Source organism: Podarcis melisellensis (genome assembly GCF_964234715.1).
Source record: "Podarcis melisellensis genome assembly, chromosome: 10".
NCBI classification, from domain to species: Eukaryota; Metazoa; Chordata; class Lepidosauria; order Squamata; family Lacertidae; genus Podarcis; species Podarcis melisellensis.
Window position 1 is genome coordinate 40,331,176 of NC_138542.1, and position 23,943 is coordinate 40,355,118.

The following is a 23,943-nucleotide window of genomic DNA, read 5'->3' on the forward strand; positions in this document are numbered from 1 at the left end:
TTAAGAAAACCCCAAAATTGTTGAACTTTTTTTTTTTTTTTTACAAAAACGCCAAAAAAGAGCTGCATGTATTCCTAGCCAGAAGAGGGTGTTTGTTTCTATAAAGCACAGTGTGAAATTAAGTTTGTCATCTCTGCTCCCAGACAGTTTACTTGGTATAAGCCGTAGGGCAGTGTGTCCGTTCAGGAAGGTCATCCACACTGAGACTCATGATGGAGCCATTTTGCTGACACTACACAGGCCTGATCTGTGCCTAGTTGAGGCTTCACCCACAGACCCCATGTACATCACTCTGAGTTGAAGAATGTTGGGACATAGACGTACTAAAATTAATAAATAAGTAACCTACTCGAAATCAAAATCATAGGGCAATACACACTCTAGTTGCCTTTCGGATGCAATGGAGCATGTAAACGGAATCTTTAAAATTATAAACTGAAGTGGAGTTACAGTGCAATGCCCTTAAAATATGTACATCTATGTGATTTCAAACCCCAGAGACACTACAGAGACATCCTAGTTTGAACTAAACTGATCCAAGCACAAAAAGGAAGGGGAAAATAGATTTCAAAAATAAAAGCAGTTATTGAAAACAGTATGTTCAGCTTGAGTTCTCTCAGTAAATAAAAACAGAGATCACAATTATAAATTTACAGTTCTGAACTCAAAAGGGGGTGGGGAAATGATTCCACTAATATATTTTCAAACTAACTCTGGCCTGTTTGTAAAGAGGTATAGCCCACCCAGCTCAGAACAATATGCAATGGATGTTTAAGTCACATGTTTTCATGGCAAAATAATATCCTTCTAATCTACAAGCAGAGTTAAGTAGGGTTCAGGTTGGCGGGATCCTGAGTGCTGCGTGATAAACACAAGAGACCCAGTAGGAGCTGGGAGCAAATTCAGCAAGATATTGTCTGCAGATCCTTCACCTATTTACTGCAACTTCCATTTTGAATTTAAGGTGTGAGATGTCAAGAAAAGAGCTAAGAATAAATTGTAAAGAAAGAATAGGAAAATATGATGAATTATAGTGAGTCATGCAATAAAGCCCTGACAGAAATACAAAATAACCTATTTGGAACTATTGTTGAAAATTTGGAATAAATAAAACCATGAGAAATGTATGCTTTCTGCTGCAGCCTGGGGAGATGACAGACAATTGGGCAACATACATTGTTGAGGAGACAGCAGACTGTAGCGAAGCTGTCTAGACAAGTAAATTACAGAAATTTATGTAGTCTCGAGAAGTAAAAAATCATTAAATTGGGTTGAGGGGTTGAATTCCTGCATATTACCCTGAAAATGTACTAATCCCAATTGCTAATGGGTGTGAAAATTCTCCAGATACAAATAATGCTTTGAAAGTGTGTCATAATAATTATTATGCCCAGGAATATTTAATTATTTCATTAATTTTCCCCTCACAGCACTTCGCTTAGAAATTAGCTGAAGTGCAGTGCTGGGCTTGGCAAATGGATAATGCTGAACTCCTGTCTCTACCATAAATATGCTTCAGGGACGCGAGTGGCGCTGTGGTGTAAACCACTGAGCCTCTGGGACTTGCCGATTGGAAGATCGGCAGTTCAAATCTGCGCAACAAGGTGAGCTCCCGTTGCTCTGTCCCAGCTTCTGCCAACCTAGCAATTCAAAAGCACACTAGTGCAAGTAGATAAATAGGTACTGCTATCACAGGAAGGTAAACAGTATTTCCATGCTCTCTGGCACTCGTCACGGTGTTCCGTTGTGCCAGAAGCAGTTTAGTCATGCTGGCCACATGACCCAGAAAGCTCTCTGTGGACAAACGCCAGCTCCTTCAACCTGAAGCGAGATGAGTGCCACACCCCATAGTCGCCTTTGACTGGACTTAACCGTCCAGGGGTCCTTTACCTTTCACCTTTAAATATGCTTCATGCACATTAAGTTCCATGTGGTAAAATATAATCAAGAGGATCACATCTGCCCCTCAACTTTTCCTTTCCCTTTTCAAAGTGATGCACACTTATCTGCCTTTTCCTTCATTTTAATAATCTTAAAAGGTTATGTGTGACTCACCAGTTTATGGTAATTAGAGGCATCTTTCTTTTATCAATAGATTATGAGCACATTGTACGCACTAATTAAGAAATTATGTGATGATAAAACATGAAAATTGAGCAGGTCCCAGGTCACAATGCTGTGTGAAAAGATGTGTTAGACAATAAGCTCAGCTGCTGAAGACAACATTCTGCTATTTGCCTTCATCTGATAGGACCAAGCAGAGGCACCATGATGTTGCTAGAGATATTTGCCATGGCAAACAGTATACATTTTCCTCCATGTCTGATTCTCAGAGGGCTTTTACTCATTCTGTATATGCAAAGCCAGGTTTTCAATAATCTTTCCTGCAGAAATATTTACAGCCTTTTCAATGTAGCTGCACTTTCACTGTCGGGCTCAGTGTGGTGCAAATGCACAACAGGTGAAAAGAGCTAGGAGAGTTTGACACCTAAAGCTGTAAACAGAATTATATAGCGAGCCCCATGACAATCTCCATCTAGCCCCCAGAATTTTCTAAACCTTTTGCCCTACCACACGCTGTTTGTTGTGCCAGAAATACATAGCATCAGCAATCAGGAAAGGTCACATCAGTGCAACAAACCCAGATCACCCGACAAAGGCATAGAGACAAGCTAAATGCCAGCATCAGGCAAGAAGGTACAGTTTACCAGGGAGTGCTAATATACATTCATGATTTTATTTGTATTCCAGCTTTCCATAGTTAAAACCAGTCTGCAACATGAAAAAAGACATACCGTAATTGCAAACATAACAAAAAATAATGAACATAAATAAAACATCAAACGGTAAAAAAACAAATTAAACAATGTCCACGTAAACCATTGGACCATAAGATCTAAAATAAAGATACAAAAAAGAAAAATCAACAACCCCTCCATGCTGCCACCGCTGCCCAAACAAAAGCCCCTAAACAATACTTCAACCCAAGAGTCTGTTCAGCAGCCTCAGCTTTTGAAGCTGGAATCAGTCAAGGCCCCACCCTCCTAGGGCAGATGAAAAAAGGCCTGCAAAGCAGGAAGCAGGTATGTTTTAGTGTTGCAGCTCCAGCCCTCTGGACTCAGAAGCAAGCTGAAATTAGACAGGCTGTTAGCATCTTGATGTTAAGGTGGCTACTGGAGATGTTTTGTGTTTGACTTGTCTGTGGGTGGCTCAGTTCCACATTACCTTTGTGGCATGGGAGCAGTTACAGTGTCACTTTATCCCAGCCAACAATGGTAAAACCAGAAGGTTTAGACCGTGTATTAAGGAGCCCAGGGCCATACATCCCATAATCAGTACAGTTTATTTACAGACAAATTAAAAAGCACCAGTCTCAAGGCTTTTTTTTTTAACCTTCCCAGCATTGTGAAAAATGTTTTCACAACATTTTTATATATGTTTAGATTCCACCCCAGATTCCTGTTTTTATACCAGTTACCAATTCTTAAGAGGATGAGTCCTCTTATCCCATGGCTGCCAAATTTTATAAGAAGCCTTTGGTGAGGGGTGTTTTTGAATGTCATAGCAAGGGGCATTGCTAGTCGTGGAGCCCAAAACATCTGCCTATTTCCCCATTTTTAAACCTTCCCTCCACCTTACAGGTGGCTGGGGGCAAAGCAGAGTGCCAGTGAGACCCCAGACAGCCACATCTTCTGTGCCCCAAGACTTTTAAGTACCCAGCAACACCGCCATGCACAAATTTATAATTCTAGAGAATCACCTCTGTTGCTGTGTTGTTTTGTGTTCCAGGCAAAAGGAGTGTGCCTCTAACACAGGGAACCTTTTCATACCTAAAGAGAAAACAAAATGCAAACGGCATTCCAAATGCCTATATTTTAAAGTGGGTTGCTGCTTATGTCTGTGTCAGTCAAACATGCATAGTGTAAAAGTTTCATAAGGCAGCCAGCAGCAAGGTGAAAGATGAAGAGATTGCTGAATAATAGAGAAGGGCATCTTCCAGACAGCTTAGGTTCATTTGAGAACAAACACAAAATATATTATACAATCTTTTCATTCCGCCAGGATAGCTCCAGCCTCCCTCAGAGCTTTCTGCCACTGAAAAAGCCATACAAACGAATGATACCTCAGTCAGCAGAGGGCTTTGAGGAGCCAAGATGCAAAGTTAAGCCAGTATTATTGAGGGAGACAAATGGGTATAGTGATTAAGACTAGAACATGGGAGACCAGGGTTCAAACTCCACTCGGCTATGAAGCTCACTGGGTTGTGCACCACCTTGAGTTCCTTGGAGAAAAGGTGGGAAATAACTGATAAATACTAAATAATAAAATATCCAGGAAGTAGGAGAGAAGCATACAGCCGAACTCCCCACTCTGAGACACACACAGAGAGAGAGAGAGAGAGAGAGAGAGAGCGCAAAACTCAACAACACTAATGTATTGCTTTGTGATCCAAGACAGTAAGGTCATGGAGCCAGTTGATCCCATAAGTGGGTGGACTGTCTGAAAGGAGGAACCCTCTCTTCTTTCTTCCTGGATTGCTTCCTGTAGCCGTATAATTTGTGGTCATAATTTTGGCAAAAACGCTAGCATATTTCAGCTAAGGATGTTGTCATAGTGAACACTACAATTTCCTGAAGAGATTACAAAATCTTGCCAAGAATTGTGCAACCCTCTCTTTTATGATGTTAAGGAATACGAAGACAGGCATCGTCAAGTCCTTCGTGCAGCCTCTGCCCTATGGCACACTTTAGGGGGAAGCAATTAAATGCAGATTTAAAAGGTATCTCCTTAATCTGGCATGATTTATTGAACAGAATGAGGGTAAACTGGGCTGCCTGAGGAGACCTGCTGTGGGGAAATGCTGTATATATGTCTTTGTGTTTTGAAGGAACAAATATATTGTGACCTCTGACTGTCAGTGTACTATTACTGTATATAGCAAGCCTGTTTAGCAGTAGCTGTTTGGCGGCAGGTTCGGAGAGGAGAAAGAGGGAGGATTGCTTTGAATATTTATTAGGTGGGGCTTGGGTCAGGTAAATTCATTCTAATTGGTCTGCGTGACAGCAGAGACTGATTGGCTGCAGATTCCAGCCAGACAGGGAGTTATGTGGCAGCTGAGGAGATGGGGGAAAGGGATTTCATGAGGGAGGTATGAGGAACAGACCAGAGAAAAGCTGAGAGGAAAACAGGCCTGGCTATCTGTACGCAATGTGTATAAAATAGACACTTGTCTAGTGAAGATCAAGAGAAGAGAAATGGTGTCTGAGTTGGTCTTAGACACTTTGCCATCCAGCTAACTAAGCACCCTGCAGCCATTTTGCCATCCCAGAATCCTTTTCAGTGTCACAAAGGACGTACATAACAGCATAGCTCTCTTGTTCCAACACAGCTGCACTCAATCCAAGAATTGTGATGTTGCAAATGGCCCACATCTCAGAGCATATGTTATTTCACTGCCACTCATAATAGTACCAGCCACCCCCAGCAACTGCTTCAAGTGTTTCTGCAATCAGGCTGGCCCTGGTTGTGATAACAGTATACCAGAAATCACTTAACTGCCGTTTCAAGACCTACCTTAGGATACATCTGAGGATACATGAAATGCTTGGAGATCTACACCTGATCCCAAATTGTTCCCTGGATATTGGGGGTGGGACTCTACTTCAGTCATTTCTTCCCACTCCCTGCCATTGACTCCCTCCTTGTCATTCTAGATCCCAACACCCAGGCTATAGGATATAATGATGTTACCACCTAGCATTGGATAATTCCTTCTGCATCTTTATTCCTATTTATATATAAATGACAAAGATAAGCAGAGAGGAGCTTACGGTCTAAATTTAAGCAGTGGGAGTGAGAGACGGGAGGAGAAGGGAAAAGGCAAGGGGGGCACAAAGCTAACAAGGAATATTTGCAAGGAAATGCAGTTTGCATGTCATTTTGGTTGGAGGCGCAATCCGTTGGTACTTGCTGAACTCAGTCACCCCGTGGAGCAGCAGGCTCTCCGGGCATGGAGAGTTAGAATGCAATTCGTGACTAATGAGTTGCCTACACTTCTTTGCTTAGTTCATGCACATCTGGGTGCAGTGGACTGTTAATCCAGCTCCATCAGAAACTGCAGGTTAATGTTTAAAGCACAGTGAGTACAATAAATCAATTACAGGACAGGACTGGGCATGCTGCAGCATACGAGGAAGAAAAAGTCTTGACACTGCACTTGACACATGGTGCCAACAAGACTAAAGTCATAGCATGATAAGGTGCCAGTGGCCCAATCTACTTGCAAATAACTTACAAGAAGGGGGGGTAGTAGAAGAGATGAATGAATTAGCTCTTTTCTGGGAGTTCAGTAGCTAACTGCAAGTATAACGTTCAAGGTTAATGTAGTCTAGCAAAAAGTCATTCATCAGATCCCCACGAGTTCAGCATGAACCCAGTAAACGAGCTGTTATCATAGATCCATATGAGAGGATGATGTAAATGAAACACCATCAATTGCTGTTATTGTTCTATATCAAATCCTTCTTGCCAGTTGCTGGTTCCACTTTTAGAATTGTAATCTAAAGCTTACAATATATACGACGTTTATTCAAGTGTTATAGATTCACATAACTCTTTATAAGGTAGGATCGAAAAGCAGGTAGTTCTCTTGTTTTGAAGGATGCAATTAGATATAAATATTTATAAGTAATTTCAGATAGACTGAGTCCTAACAGCACAGTGTGGAGGGCATGACCCAGCCACAGCTAAGCACGTAATTTAATTCTCTCTCATGTAAACCAAATGGCTTTTACTCTCTTTCACCTTGGGAAGCAATTTGCGATGACTCAGCTTTAAAATGTGACTTTTGGCTATTTGGAGCATGGACATTTTAATCAAAGCTAGTCTTCAGTTCCCTTCCTGCTTTCTCAACATTGACACCAAAGATACAGCAGGGGGCAATGACCCACTTTGCCACCATAACCCCCACAGCTTCCAGCAAGCTGGGCTATTGAAAAAAGGTCCTCATTTCAAAAATAGAGAAAGCATTTGTGCACATGTTACCATTTTAAGTGATCCACATTCTGTAGTTTTTTTTTAATGTAAGCCAGAGGGGTTCAAATGTGGCCCTTCTGTCCTCTCTATCTGGCCCTTGGGATTGTCCGCAGGCCACACACCCTTGCCCTCTCTCCTGAGGCCACAGACCCTGCTTTGAATTCCAGCTGGTGTTTTTGACTAGCTGGAATGTATCCTTGAACTCTGATAATGCCTCTTCCTTGCCTGGATGTACGAAAGAAATGGGTGTGTGAGTGTGGGTAGAAACTAGCAAACCACTGTCATGTGGCCTACAGAATGTTGCCCAGCAAGGGATGCAGTCCTCAGAATGAAAAGGTCCCTGCTCCTAGCTTTAGAGAACTACAGTTATTGCCGAAAACATGTTGAGCAGTGACAAACCAACCAGATTTAGCTTTCTACATGCAACATGTGAAGAGATTCTGCTGCAAGAGGAAATGCACTCATTTTACTGTGCAGATGTTTTCAGAATAAACTCATACCTTTCTCGTTATCATAAAGAATACGATTTATGAGCTAGGCTTCCCACACCGCATAACAGCATTATCTCTGAGTATCAGAACACCTTCAGAGGCATTTATCACTGGAACATGTGATCCTTGGTGCCTTGTAAAGCTTTTTATACTGAGAATTAGCATTGTAAAGTACTGTACAGCTACATGCCAGCCCAGTCTCCATGAGCAATGGATCATGAGGCACAACAGAGACACTGGTGTCTTTATGATATATGTTTTGTTGCACATGTCTACAACCTGAGTCTAGATGGAAGGGTTCAAAGCATTATACTCCAAGAGGGTCTCTTGCTTTTCCCATAGGTGTATCAGGCTTGGGTCTAAGGACAGAAATCAGCCATGCTCTCTTGTTTCTTTGTTACAGTCTGTCACAGTAAGTCCACATGATGCTCTTCGCGCCCCCCCCGGCCCTGCTCTTCTTCCTTGTCTCCGCTAACCCAGTGAAACAATTGCCCTCCAGCCTACATCATCCAAACTGAAACCCTAAGCCCTTTTTGTCTCTGTCCACTAACACACAGCTGGAGGAGGGGCAACACAAACACATAGGTTGTCTGGCACCGAATGTCCTGATCGCTCATCTTTTGTTAAATTAATGCAGTGCTTGTTTAGGGGTACTCTCATTTTCACTCAAGAAAATCACTATTTTATAGTTCAAATTGGGAAATATAAATACAGTAAATGGACAAAAGTACAAAGATTCACAAAATGTTTAGGGGTATGTGTTCCCCTAGGGGAAAAAAGCACTGGGTTAATGTCTTGGCCATGACCAGGTGATTACCTCATGAGGAAGTTAGCCTGTGTTGTTTCCTTCTTGAATCCCTGCTGGATCTGGGAGTTCAGTGTTTGCAGTTTAATTCTCAAACACTGATTAAATTCCAACACGTACTACATCAAGAAATGATGGGTGGCTTGCATCCACAAATTCTGGCACCCAAATCATCTTTGTTTCTCTCCCCTGCACACATTCCAGCTTGTCAGTATCCTTAAACTATGGTGCCTAGAACTGGACACAACACCCCCAGTGTGGTCTGACCAAAGCAGAATAGAGTGGTACTATTACTTCCATTGATCTGGACACTATACTTCTTTTGATGCAGTCTAGAATAACGTTAGAATTTTTTTGCTACTGCATCACAATGCTTGCATGCATGAAGGTCTGAGAAGCCACCTGGGTTCCATGATGTAAGAAAGATAATAAGATTTAAAAATGTAAGAAAATAAGTAAGAACTTGGGCTGGTTTTATCATTAGTGGTTATTTCACTGCTAGTTTTGATTGTGTTTTAAGTGCATTTGGTTAATTTTATGGATTGCTTGGTTAGACTTGGAATTTTTTCTAATAACTGTTTTAAATTATGGCATTTAATTTGAAATTGTGTGTTCATATTTTTTTTTAATCCATGCTGACTTATGCATACAGTGTCATTTAACATGACCAACTCCATATGTTGCAGTGTGGCTAAAAATTAACCGCCTGCTGACAGCTCCAAGTTGAAAATCATCCTGAAATAATGCATTTGACTGTGCTACAGGATGAAGCATGCTGGGAAGACTTTCTTCCAGTTTCCCATGCCACCTACCTCATACTATTGCCTATAGGTGATAGACTGGAACCAAGCCAGCTGTGGGGTTAATGGACTATAGGAGGAATGCAAGTGAAAGCAGGGAAGTACTAGTTATTGGTTATAGATCACTAACAAATGGCTCAGAACTGAAATGGATGTAACATCAATAGAAAGGCCCCACCAATCAAAACACAAGGCTAGGAGCTAGTCAAACCTATACATGCACCTGAAATGGTTAGGGCCATCAAAAACATAGGGACCACACAGCCCTTGTTGCTAGTAGCCCCTAGCTTCCCCATAACTTTTATTTATTGCCAATGACATGCTAGATATTAAAGTTCAGATACAGTTCAGAGAGTTTGGCTTCCTCAGAACATGAGTGCACTAGCGTTTTGCCATGTATTTACTGCCAACTATTCCCCAAGAGGACGCGGATGGCACTGTGGGTTAAACCACAGAGCCTAGGGCTTGCCGATCAGAAGGTCGGCAGTTCAAATCCCCGCAACGGGGTGAGCTCCCATTGCACGGTCCCTGCTCCTGCCAACCTAGCAGTTCGAAAGTGAAAGTAGATAAATAGGTACCGCTCCGGCGGGAAGGTAAACCGCGTCTCCGTGCGCTGCTCTGGTTCGCCAGAAGCAGCTTAGTCATGCTGGCCACATGACCCGGAAGCTGTACGCCAGCTCCCTCGGCCAATAAAGCGAGATGAGCGCCGCAACCCCAGAGTCGGCCACGTCTGGACCTAATGGTCAGGGGTCCCTTTACCTAGTCCCCAAGAGTAGCATTTGAATCCCCTGGAAATTCCCAACAGTCTTCTGAGTACCACAGAAGGACACGAGTTAAATGGTTGGTTGTTGAAAATTGTCCCCAAAGCCTAAGATTTATAGAAATAGTTTCTATGCTTATATAGAGAGAAAGTGCAATATCCATCATGCATCTCTACAAAGCAATATAGGATAGTCATTCCTAGCATGAAACAACAGAAAGTAGGAGTGGGTGTAAGTGGGGAGCCACTGTAGATAAAAAGCATATTCAACATCCCATTCAAAGCACATGGTTTGCCACACACACACCCTCCAGAATCCAGGACACTGTGGTTTGTTAAGGGTTCTGGGAATTGCAGCTCTGTAAGGGTGGAACTACAGTTCCCAGGATTCTTTGAGGGAAGTAACATGCTTTAAATGTGCATTGAATGTATATGGTGTGTGGAAAGCAGTGGTGAAGCAGGAATTATTAGAAAAGATTCTGCCAGAAAGAAAAAGTTAGTGCCACAAGCTGGTAGGGATGCTGCAGGTAGGAGGCAATCTTGCCTAAGGAGATGTAAAATTCCGTTTAAAAGAAGTTATGTGGGAAAATCAGCTCCCCTGAGATTGCAGATCTAGGTTTTAGAATATCTATCAGTGTCATGTCAAGGCAAACCTGGCAGCTGAACTCTTTCACAAGAGTTTACTGGCAAAGATTGCCTGCTTTACTGCCAAGTTGTGGAAACAGAATTAATGCCGGTTAATTGTTCCCCTTATCTAAGCCAAGGTTACGTCTTTCTTATGTCACCTCTCTTTCCTGTATTGTAATAGACCTTACTCCTTTACTATGTGTTTGCACTATTTCCCCACTCTGTTTTCAAAAAAAAACCAAGAAAAACAAAAGCAAGGATAGCTCCTGCAGAACCTATATTTTGTCATTGTCTCAGCTAAGTGCCAGAGCGTTATACCAAGTGTTTAAGACAGATCTAAAATGTTGGACACTGATTTATTCTGCTAGTAAAACTGGGAGAGTGGTGTGCATTTCTTAATTCTTACAGCAATCGAGATTTCCGATGTGCTAAATGGGTGGCTTTGTTGTGAACTCGTAACACACTTCACTCTATAATTAGGTAACTGCATGCTAGTCTAGCATTAAATTGAAATGTAGTGCAGAGGAGGGAGGCAAAGTTCTAAATATAGCCTATTTCAAACACTTAATTGGCCTGGGGGGGGGGTTCTACCTGTACTTCTGATATACTACTGCTGAAATTGGCTTGGTTATATAAGTATATCCTAAGCAAGACATTGTAAAATCTCTCAGTATATAAAATGTGTGTTTCACTGATTATTTCTTTAGATATTGTATATTTTCTAATGGCACTTCCAGATGACTTGTTTATAGAATATTCGTCCTGATTTCTTTGCTGGGAGATTAGATGATGTTGATGTTTGGGTCCTGAGGTTCTCCGCTCAAAGTTTAACTCATGAGTAGGGCTTGGCAGGACTGGCCACCAGCCTAAAACCACCATGGCACTCTCTGGTTTGCTCAAAGGACTGCAGCCTCTATAAGACCAAAAAAGAAACAGAGGAAACCATATCTACAATCTGACATGGCAAAAGCACAGCAATTGCTGCCAAAGAAGGGAGAATTATTATCTGGGTTTTGTTTTTGTTGTTTTGTCTTCTTAGCTGTAGCAAGGAGAGCAAATGTAGGCTGCATACACACCATGCTTTTAAAGCACACACCCCTCCCCAAAGAATACTGGGGACTACAGTTACCCCTCACAGAACTACAGTTTCCAGCACCTTTAACAAACTACAGTTCCCATGTTTCTGGGGGGGAGTGCTTTAAATGCATGATATATATGCAGCTGTAGAGATAAATCTATCTTCGCAAGGCACTGGCAAGAGGAAGGAATGAAAGAGGTAATGCCACCCTTTCCAACTTTCTCTAGATGGTGCCTGTCTAGAAGCATAACTGACTATGTGACTACTCTCATTGCTTGCTGCCCCTTGGTCTTTCACAAGTTGTGTTCAGATTCCCTTATACCAGCCCAGTGGCCCAGGGCACAGCAGCATATGTAACCTTCCAAATCTTCATCTCTTTCTAAGAATAAGACTCATCATGCTATGCCTCTTACATAATGAGTTGGCATGGCAAAATCTCCTCTCTCCTCGCTCCCAAAAATATATATTGCATTTTTGGGAAGTGTATCTAGCTTTGTCCACGGCATCTCCATGAGTGCATTAAGTGCTGCCTGTCAGCTAATACTTTGTAAGGGCAGTAAGAGAGAGACAATGACATCAGATGTACGCCAAAGGGAAAACGTGCCAGCGTTAGCTTTGGAAAAGAGGGGGAAAACTTTCCGAAGTATGCCGCTAATATTCATCAGACTCTTATAGACTCACAAACACACACAATAGTATGGCATTTGTTGCTGGCAAGAATTCTGCTTCTGTCACTTGGTACATGGTCGAGTGCGTCCATTAGCAAATGCAAAGTTTAAACTGGATGAGAAGTTGCAAAAGATACAAACTCTTGAGTGCAAAATTGCCAGGGCCAAGAAGGGTTGGTGTGCGCCACCAATAAGTGCCATTTATTGCTTATTATAAGTCCTATTATTTTAGCGTGCTAAAGGGGAAGCTGCTCACATTGCTCAGCAATATTTATTGTGCACACAAAGCCTTAAGAAGCTATTGAGCCACGCAGTGTGTTCATCTTGTAAACACGGATGACTGAAGGAATGTGCCCTTTGCATCAAGCCACTCATCATTTTGATGCTGTCTAAACTGAATGGCTCATTTTTAGCAGGAAAAGATCAGTCTGGCAACTGTAGGATCAATGGTCAGCTTTGGCAGAGATTGGGAAACTGATGTCGACTCGGCCACACGCTCCAGCAAAGGATGGTTCATCGTAGCCAAATGATCATCTGCTTGCTGTAGTCTCAGCAACACACACTGAAGACAGACAATTGTCTGTTTGTTTTCGGATACAGTACTTGGAAATGGCATGACAGAGGCATCATTGCCCTTAGTGTGAACATTCATCCCACAGTTCTGTGGTTTCACAAGGCTTGGAATCTGCTTAACCTGTCGACGAAAGACCAGTTGGTACACAATGAGAAATGAATTTGTATACCGCAAGAAATGATGCCTCCATGCTACCACATTAAAATCTAGCATGCCTCCCCTGTCCATGCAGACTGCTTTAAAAAGATGTTTTAGGAACAAGACAGGGAGCTTTGAAAAGCAAATAGGCAATGAATTCCTTCCTTCCAAATGAGAAGCTATGTCTTGCATATGGCTTCACGGAGCAAACTCTAGTGCAACTCAGAGCCTGCCTACACATGAGCAAGGCCACAAAGCAATCATTGTAAAGAAGACTTGGCTTTTGCCCTCTCTTTCTGTTTCCACAGATTATCTGTGCCAAAGTTTGATGACTGTATACATTTTATGGCTTGAGGTTTGGACTTCCAAAGCATGGCCCACACCTATCTAGGCTATCAGTGTTTTCACCAGAGGGCAAGCTTCTCAAGCAGAGCTTCAATGTCATCATCCCATTCCTGTGTTTACAGAGTGCTGAAAGCATTTGTGTACATACGAAAAAGAGGACCAATTCTTCTATTTTTGAAGTTGGCACATAGAAGGAACAGCCCCATGGCCCCTATGTGCATTATTAGAATGAGAGGCTCTCATTCATCCACCACACATCTGCGTGGCAAACACCAGTTTGTGGCTTTAAAAATGTACCCAAGAGCCTTGGCCATTCACAGCTCACAGATACATTTAATCACACGTTTCAGATACCCAGCTCTTTTTCCATATTTTACAATGCTCACCATGCAGACATGCAGTAAACAAATTGGAATTCATCGTTCCTGTAAGTGTGAAGCCATGATTAAAATATACATATGCTTCTGACTGGTTTTGTTAATATGCATTATGAATAAAGCACCATACGGTGTTTTCCCTGCTAATAAAGCAGACTCCTTTTATAACTAACTGGAATGTTTATTGTAGATTGTATATTCCTCTACAGTGATTTCTATCTGTAATTCTATCACTTTAAAAGATGCATTCAAATCATTCAACCCTTCTAGAGAGGAAGGGGCTAATTTTCATGAAACATGTTCCATTAAACAGGTTGCACAGATTTCTCAGGCTTTTTAATAGATCATACATTCACAGCGATGGGTGAAGAAATGCACTGTTTCTACCTTGTCTCCATTCCTTCTGTTTCTACCTGCCCACCAGCATCTAATGAGTGCCTAATAGGCACTGCCTATGCTTTGGCTAGGGCTGTGTTCAACCTGACTCATTAGTGGAGCTTTGCTGGGCGGCAGGGAAGGATTTGGGTTTTTTGTTTTGCCAAAGGCAAACCACTGGAAGGGTCACTACTAAACAGGATGGTCTCTTTGGGATGTCAAGTGGTGTGGGTGTCTTTTGGACTACTTATCAGAAAAAATTCCCTAGTGTTTGTGTGCATTTAATGAGCCTAGCTCATGGGCCACTGAGTGGTGTGGGAACAGGTTTCCCTTTGCCATTTATTGCTTGCCCTTCATTATTAGCCCTTTATTATTTGTGGCTCATCCAGTGAGATTAGTGGCCCCTGGGGACATACTTTTTATTGCACATTCATGATGCTATGTTCTCTTGGTGGTGTTGGGGCAGTCACACACAACCCCAGTTTCAATACTGTTTGCACCTGCAAAAGTTTTGGAGCAGTCATATTGCTTCACTTCCTGTCAATGCATATCCCATAACTTCCTGTTGAAATCCCATAACTTATTATACCACAAATGCTCTGGTTTATTTTTGTCCTGCTTCTGTTATGCTGTAGCCCATCCAGACAGCAATTATGTGATAGCACTGGGGGAGCATTGCAAAACAAACTAAAGCAGAATAAATCCACCACTATTGCACTATTATTGTGTAAGCAACATGCTTCAGAATAGACCTGCAATAAAAGTCAGCCTTGAGGGCTCTTGGGTGAATGAGCTACATCAGTTGACTCCATTCCAACCCAATAAAAGTGATTAGGGTGGGGCATATCATAAGACTTTCATTGAGAGATGGGAAGTGTTAGTTAACACTTTATTGGCTTGGATCACACATCATACTAAGCCAAACCTAGCATGAGTATATGGGTTTGCAGGCTGCCAGAGAGGAGACCCCAACCACTTTGCTCCTCCCTGGTTATATTAGGCTGTGCAATGCTGAGCTAAACCATAGTTTGGCTTAACATGTCATCTGGACATGAGGTCATGGTTTAGCTCTCAGTAGACTAACCACAAGTAGTTACCAAGATTTGTCCCATGATTTATGGATTGCAGATCTTCTGAGAGAGCTAAACCACGAGCTTGGGTTTGGGTGATACAGTGCATCAGCCAAACAAGCGGGAGCAACAAAGCAGCTGGATTCTTCTCTACAGGAGCTGGCATGTTTATTTGGTTGCACAAAGTCATGGTTTGGCTTTACAATGCCTTCTTACCATTTCCCCATTGGTTCAGGTCCAGTAGTAAAGACTCACTCCAGGTTTTATGGCCAAGACAGGTACAAGTGCCCTCAACTATTAATAGCTGTTTCCTGGTAATGGCCCACGCTGACCAGCCAGGCTGTTGCTACAGAGATCTGCCAGTTCTGAGAGCTTCCTCAAGAGAGCAATTAAAAGTTTTCCTTTTAGGCTTGTATTTGACCTTTAACAATCTTAAGAGACTCTTAGAGTACACATATTTTACTACTGCATTTATTATTAAATGAATTATGTGCTTAAATATGGTTTTTATCCTTTTTTGTGCTATGTTCTGAGAAACATTACTGAAAAGCAGATTATATAATGTGTGGTTACAAAAGCACAGCTAACAAGGAAGCATAGCTTCGTACATATGAATCTAGGTCTCCATACTAGCTTTGTATGCCTATGCAGTACAATGCTATGCACAAGTCCCATTATATCAGTGATAATTAGGATTGCAGCCAGTGTGGTACAGTGGGACCTGGCAGACAAGGTTTCAAATGCCCTTTCAGCCGTAAAGTTCGCTAAGTGACCTTGGGCCACTCACAGTCCGTCAGCCTAACCCACCTCAGAGCGTTGGTGTGAAGATAAAATTGTATACCAATCTGAGCACCTTGGAGGAAAGGTGGGATAGAAATGTAATAATAAATAACAGAATGTGTGAGTCGTCTTGAAGAAAAGGCAAAGCAGCATCATTCTCTAGATTATGACATGAGAAACTGGTGGTGTAGCATGGGGAGGGCCACAAGGGCAGTTGTTCCAGGCACAGAATTGTAAGGGGCACTAAATTTCAACACCTGGTGCTGCCTCAATACAGCTGCATGCTCTTATCACTGGTTTCTCCATACGAACCAGGAAGTGACCTCTCCAGACAAAGAAACAACTTTTCTGATCTCTGTGACTGCAATCTCCTGGGTGATGCAGACGCCATTAGGCAGTTGAATGTGCATGCATACTCCATTTCCCTCCCTTCCACCCTCCCCCTCCAAACGGCCCCGCGCACTGGCAACCTACACTACGCCACTGATGAGAAAAACTACAATGGGAGAACCATTTTTTCTGCTCCTCAAACATCTGTTTCTCGTCTCTGATCCTTAACATGCTCAGGAGAAACATCAGAAATGAACACATCCAGCTTCCAGTACAGAACAGAGGAGAGTGGAGCACAACACCCACTCTGTGCTATTATCATGTGTATAGACAGGTTTACAACAAACCTGCGAATGTGTGCTTTTGTTTTGAATGACAGGGAAAGAAGTCGCTTTATATGTCAGACAACCTTGGCTGTTTGTTATCTTGGTCTCAGTCCACATTTTAGTGAGGGACAGCATAAATCCTTTATGGCTGCATCGAACCTATTAAATGTCATGATCAGAGCTTGATAATAATTAACAGATTCTCGGATTACCCAGTTTATGGTATGATCACTCAAGAATCACTTCGTGAATCACTCAAGTCACTTCATTTCCCTGTTTAGTTCTGTAGCAAGTTTCACACCAGCTCCCAAATCAACCCAAATCACAGCATATCACTTTATTGTTATTTTTAAAATACTATGCTTCTATGCAAAAGAAAAACTATGCACATTTCTTTCAGGCTTTCAGCTCATTGCAGTCACACTTTCACGCCTTTTAAGCGGAAGTGCAAAGTGTGTTATTAAGACACACCTTGCCTTTTTGTACATTCAGCTTGGACTGGGGGTGGGGAGGCTGGATGAACCAGGCAGGGATAAAATAAACCCAAATGTGTAAAGTCACCAAGTAATATTTTATTGCTGTTTAGAGAGTTGAGTTTCTTTCTCAGGAACACTAAACCCCAAAGCCTACAGAAAACTCAGGCAATGAAAACCCTGCAACTATATCATTGCATTTTATTTTTGCCACCAGACTGGTGATGCCTGGGCATACCTGGGTTTGGTTTCCCTAGAATTGAGGTCACTTGAGACTGTGATGTCTTTGTGATATATCTACATGTATATACAGCCCAGAGGGACACAGGTGGCGCTGTGGGTTAAACCACAGGGCCTAGGACTTGCCGATCAGAAGGTTGGCAGTTTGAATGCCTGCGACGGGGTGAGCTCCCGTTGCTCGGTCCCTGCTCCTGCCAGCCTAGCAGTTCGAAAGCACAAAGTGCAAGTAGATAAATAGGTACCGCTCCAGCGGGAAGGTAAACTGTGTTTCCGTGTGCTGCTCTGGTTCGCCAGAAGCGGCTTAGTCATGCTGGCCACATGACCCGGAAGCTGTACGCTGGCTCCCTTGGCCAGTAAAGTGAGATGAGCGCCACAACCCCAGAGTCGGTCACGACTGGACCTAACGGTCAGGGGTCCCTTTACCTTTACCTATATACAGCCCAAGCATATAAAGAAAGAGCTGACAACATTAACACCTGAACACATACTGGGGCCCCTTTAGTGGGGATGGAGGAGAAATTTGGTTTGGTTCACATTTAGTGTTGAACCTAACAAATTCACACTTTTAAAAACTATATAAGGACTGTTTTGGTCCTCATATAATTTTACACTTCTCTGGATTTTGTGATGTAGTTCTCCAGCCAAACAATGTTTACAAAAATGTGTATATTGGAAGAAATGGACACAATGTGTGCATATTAAGGAAAATTGCTTGCAAAAACTGTTGATTTTCATAAGGATTTTTTAAAAAAACCAAATCTGTGCAGAAAACGTGGAGAACTGAATATTGGAGAAATGAGAAACTAAGAGTGAAATAGACAGATCCGTTCATCCCTACTCACTATGTTTCACAGCAGAATGGAGAGCCTCTCAGTCCCATAGTGCTGGAATCTCACAGAATCTCTGTGTTACCAGCTCCAGCTGCCAAGTTAGAATAGTCTCACTTGTATTGTTCTCTTACGCTCAACAATGGCATCACTTCCAGCTTGGCTGGGTAGGGAGCAGAAGGCCCGCCCATCTTCAGCTAGTACAGGATTAGTCATTCTTGTAGTCTTCTAGGTATTGTTGGTCTTCAACTCTCATCATCCCTGACATCAAAGCTGATAGCTGGAGTCCAACAACATCTGAAGGACCACAAGTTTCATGGACCTGAGGGCGAGATAGAGAAACTGACAAATTAATTAATTAAATAGTTTCTGTGGCACTGTAGTTCTGTACTCTTTAGATATGCAAAGAGACACTTCACAAACTGGATTAGAGCTATTCATTTAGCAGTCTTCTTGACAGCATCTCATCTTACAGATATAAAATCATAGGCAGGGAGAGGACCCCAAAGATGACATCTAGACCAATCCCCCACAAAACCCAATATAGCACTTGCAAATCAATTAGCGTTTAACATTGCATTTAGATAATATTATTCAGATAAAATTTAGGAATTCTGAGGGAAATTAAATGATTTTCAAATAAAATTGGCAACATTTTCTCATGGAGGAGTGGGGAGGATTCACCTTTCTAGATCTGGGTTCTAGACTCAGTCTTTGGTGTAATCCAGGTGTCTTGTGTATTATAGCCACTAGATGTCTCCATCTGAAACTTCACGCAACATAATGGGAGACTGGTAAACAGGACTAATTCAGTATTTCTGTTGCTCACAATATGTGAGCAAACAGGTAAGGGTCTGCAATATAAGAGAATGCTTTCATTCACTTAGTAGCCTGAAAAATCATCTGCTCCTGCAAGATCGCTTACAGGAAATTCCACATGTGCTGTACATTGCCTACTGAATATCACAAGGGCAATGACCTGAAAATCGACGTTTTCTGCTATTGTCTCTGAACTCTGGAATGCACTTCATTTTGCCATTTGTGAAACCATCAGTTGCTTCAGAGGTCTTCAGTCTAAAGGCACCCTTTTTATTATTTACTTGTTTGAATTCCCTGAATTCCCTGTTTGTTTTTATATGTTTTTACTGGTTTTATGCTGCATTTTCCTTCTACTTCTACTGTTTCTTGTTTGTATGTTGTACCCTGCTTAGATTTCTCAAGTATTAAAAGGTTTATATGTGTTTCTAAATAAATAAAATAAGTGAGAGCAAGCTAAGCCTGGCCATTTCACAAGACACCCACGAAACCTTGGAGTGGAAGAGGACACATTGCAACGCAACTAAACAACCTTTGGTTTCTTTTCCCTCTACTAGTCTGTCTTGCACCGCCTAACACACAGGACTGTGCAAAAAGCAAGCAAAAATGAAAGAGCATACTTCAAAATAGTATGTCTTGTTGTAAAGCCAGTAATGTAACCTAAACCTACTTTTGAAAGTTCACTGAGGCCAACTTAGAAAAGAGTTCTGAAAATAATGGGTGACTTCAGAACATGTCACACAAGCTCTGTAGAGCTCACTCTAGTGTAAGTTTACACCAGTGATCTATTTTTTACAGATTGGTCTCATGACAAGTTAGTGTGGGTTACATGATGGGCCCACGTGGCTAGGTGTCAGTTTTGGCTTCTGCATCGCTGAAGGAATTCTACTCAGAAGAGCTGAATTATATAACCTGTGTAAATCAATCCCCTCCTACAGCATTCCAGAAGCTAGTACAAGCAAAGGGAACAGACTTTAAGGTCATAACCACCTTTTATTGATCCACTGAAAATACTGTGAAATTGCTGGCACCCCCAATCTTCCCCTTTTCACTGCCCAAACATACCAAACAGAATACTAAGAAAAATGAGCTCTTCTGAGCGACTCACTCGCCTAATGGCTCCAATCTAATACAGTACCCAGAAAAAACGGGGAGGGCGGTTCATTGACAAACATCCCACCAACTGCATACTCGGGCAGAGCTATATTGAGGGAAAACATTTTCTCCTGCTAATAAGGAACACAAGTAAATTAAGATGACATCACTCCAGTCTTCCCCAACCTCCAGTCTTCCCCAATAAGGAACACAAGTAAATTAAGATGACATCACTCCAGTCTTCCCCAACCTGGTGCCCTCTGATCTGCATAATTTAAAAATGTTTCTAATGTTCTTATGTGTTTTTAAATGTTTGATTTTTTTAAAAAAAATTATACTGAGCACCTTAGCAAAGAAGGGTGGCATATCAATGTTAATAAATAAATATATTGTTGGGCTATAATTCCCATCATAACTTGGCCATGCTGGGAGTTGTGGTGAACAACCTATGGGAAGCACCAGGTTGGAGAAGGATATATTAGTCAGTTGAAATCAGTGTCAATGCATTTTTTAATCTGAATTCTCCACAATGTGGTTTGCATATATGTGCAGGTATGGAGAGAGAGATAATGAGGGCCATGGTATTGACTTTGTGGTGATGTAAGAAATTTATGGCGTTAATTCATCATTAATCTGGATGTTAAAATTGTTCTTATTTTGATAATAATAAATTGCATTAACCCAATGGGTCTATGTTTGTATCTTGAAAATGTGAAAACTTACGTTTCACAATAAAAAATAAATACTAATGGAAATTTAACTTCGTTTTGTGGTATGTTGTCTCTGCTCTTACTGTAACAGGAACTATTCTGCATTTTGAATTTCCAAATAATAATAAAAAAACTTTAAAGATAAACCTTTTTCATATTGGGATAAAAAGAGAAAGAGGCATAATAATTTTTATCTCTCTGTTTTTTGTGACCTTATATGTGTGATGTACTGTAAGAGATGCTGCTATGGCTTGGGTTGTTTTAATGTTTTCTTATTTTTTATTGTTAAATAAGTAAATAAAAAGAGCAAAAAAATGAGAGATTAACCTTTTCAGGAAGTATACACTTGGTTTACTTAACTGTCCTTCCTAAAAAACAATGCAGCCATATGTATGTTGGTGTTTTGATAATATATACATTTAATTAAATAAACATATTTCATAACTTCAACTAACATTACTCTTATCAAATAATAATTTAAGCACTCAATAAGAACAATAAGAGAATCCATGCTATGAGAAAAAATATAAATACTTACATGAATAAGCTACTTCAGTGTAACACAGGGGTGGTGTCATGGGAGCCTGTGACCCTCCAGATGTTGTTGGAATCCAATTCCTAGCAGACGCAGCCAACATGAGCAATGAGCAGGGATGATGGGAGGTGGAATCCAGCAACATCTGGAGGACCACATGTTCCCCATCCCTGATGTAACATTTCAGTATATGCCCGCTTACAGATTCACTTCAAAACCCTTTGGTATGAACATTAAAACATTGGGCTTGATGGATTATATGGATAATCTTGATGGCCAAAGGAAAAATGTAGATCAAGTACAGATGATAATCATGATGACGATGGAGTTTAAAATTGATTTTTAGATTCAAAATACTGCATAAGTGAATTTAATTTTGACCTCCGTGACCTTGCGGTTTTAAAGCTGCTGGCACTGCAACAAAGTTGCTAGTCCCTAAAATTATATTGTTTGAGATTTCCAAGAAGATAATGCTAGCTGTTTCCTACTTTAATGTACAAAATTGCAAAGGATGCTGTAATTTTAACAATCATGTCTGGATTACAGGATATCATAACAAGACATGGTAATTATAAATCCCTTACAGTGGAAAAGTTAAGGAAAAGACTATTGAGTAAAGTTCCATTTTCAGCTACGACCAGCAGGTTTCTTTTTGTCTTCTATTCTTAATTTTCATTTATTTTTTCTTCCTATCCTACCTTCAAATCCGGACATTAGAATAATGTGGCTCTTGGCTGGGGACAGAATTTAATGGACACCATTGAAACTTCCAAGCTATGCACTTAGTGCCTTAGGATCTTCTATGTAAGTCTAGAATGCTATATAGCTTTTGTGTGCACACGTCACAGTTTATGTTTACGCACTGGAGCAACTGACTTACAATAGAAGCAGTGCCATCCCTAACATTAGGCAGAGTGGTGGATGCAGGGTAGTGATGGAAGCCACCTCAACCATCCAGTCCCAGGTGTGTCCTTAGAGACAGTAGGTGGGTCTGCCCAGCCAACTATTTGTCTACCTCCCCAGTTGCTGGGGACAGCCCTCTTGCAGGAGGCAAGGCAGGGACTGGTTTATGTAGCTCTCCATCTTCTGAAGAGACATCCAGCATCTGCATGGAGGGGACATCTGCCAGGTTAGTTGGCCCCTCCCCAGCATCAAGCTTAGCACTCTCCAGACTCTTCGACTCTTCACCCTTTGACCAGTCCTTCCAACAAGTCATCTTGGGATTCATGACACAGTGGATGGGAGGGGAAACACCTATAATCTGCAAGCACAGGTTTCATAGTTTCTCCATCCACTGAGCATGGCTGACTCAGAAGCTTCAGCAGGGGCTTTTTCCAGATGATCTGTTTATTGAACAGTCATCCAGATACGTTTCCAGGGAGATTAGATAATGTAGGCTATTTAATGAGCATTCATTCTTGTTTGTGGGGAGGCTAGAGCTAGACAACAATTGCATCAAGCAAATGTTCCCCCACATTTCCCAGTGCATTTCTCCATTGCTTTCCAATTAGATCTACAAGAACTCCCAGTCAACTATAACTGTGCAACTGGAATTTGCTGGTTTGTGATTGAATCCCACCCAAAAAGCAACAGTCTAGAAGCTCCCAGGGAATTGCTTGTTGGGTATCATCTGCGTGAAGGTCTCCTCGGCTAGTGTAGCTGTTGCAGTTCCCTTTGTAGCACACAGACTGACTCCCTACCTGACATTTTTCAAGGTCACCACTTGGTTTGCTGTGGGCTCGAGTTAAAAAAGAAAACACCATGCAAGGAGGCAACATTGCCATATCTCTATGACTGATTAGAGAACCACTGCCTATTGACCTTTGGCATACTCCCTCTCATAGCTAAGAACAAGTGATATTATACTCCAAGATCCACATTTACAAGGCACCTCAGTGCTGGGGTTGAATATTAGATCCTATATCACCCTTCACCAATCTTTGGAGAATTGCCGCAGCTCCATGGCAGAGCATCTACTTTGCATGCAGAAGAGTCCATCTTGGAATTCTCCAACATCCCCAGGAAGGGTGACAGAGGGTGTCCTCTGCCTGAAACTTTGGACAGCACTGTCAGCCATTGTCGGCAGTGGTGAGCTAGATGGAACCAATGGTCCAATCCAGTATGAGCCAGCTTCATATGATGTTCCCCTAACATGATGTGTTTCAGATGTTTGGATTGCAATTCCCATCAGTCCCATTCAGTACAACCATGCTGGCCGGGGCTGATAGGAAGTTGTAGTCCAAAGCAGCTAGAGGGCACCAGGTTGGGAAAGGCTGCCCTACGTGCTTATGAAATGCTTTAGTCTTCATTTATATATGTTTTTATTGTCCTTACCTTTATTTTCCAAGGAATTCAGATTGGCACATGTGGTTCTCCCTGTCCCCATTTTATCCTCACAACAACCTGTGAGGTAGGTTCTACTGAGAGGCAGTGACTGGCTCAGGCCATCCACTGAGCTTCATGACTTAGTGGGGACTGAAACCTTCATCTCCCAGGCCTTAGTCCAACACACTGACCAATACACCACACTTGCTCTCACTGAGAAACCTAGTACAGTCATACCTTGGAAGTCAAACGCCTTGCCAGTTGAATGTTTTGGCTCCCAAATGTTGCAAACCCAGAAGTGATTGTTCCGATTAGCGAACATTCTTTGGAACCCAAACATCCA

The 23,943-nt window shown here is 41.8% G+C and overlaps 2 long non-coding RNA genes across 4 annotated transcripts in view; one reads left to right on the forward strand and one right to left on the reverse strand.

Annotated features, from left to right (window-relative positions):
- The window catches only part of LOC309378491, a 60,713-nt gene that overhangs the window by 7,297 nt on the left and 29,473 nt on the right, over window positions 1–23,943 (forward strand). The window contains exon 3 of one of the 3 annotated variants that reach the window (XR_014172103.1): window positions 18,866–18,951. The exons of 1 other annotated variant lie outside the window; for it this stretch is intronic. This is a non-coding gene — a long non-coding RNA (uncharacterized lncRNA). Of the gene's footprint in view, window positions 1–13,284; window positions 15,477–18,865; window positions 18,952–23,943 lie in introns of those variants that run through there. One more of the 3 variants, XR_014172104.1, reaches the window with a different exon arrangement.
- Window positions 15,607–20,804, reverse strand: LOC309378498. The gene is made up of 3 exons (XR_014172112.1): window positions 20,281–20,804; window positions 17,716–20,216; window positions 15,607–17,349 (listed from the first exon to the last, which is right to left on the reverse strand). It is a non-coding gene; the product is annotated as an uncharacterized lncRNA (long non-coding RNA).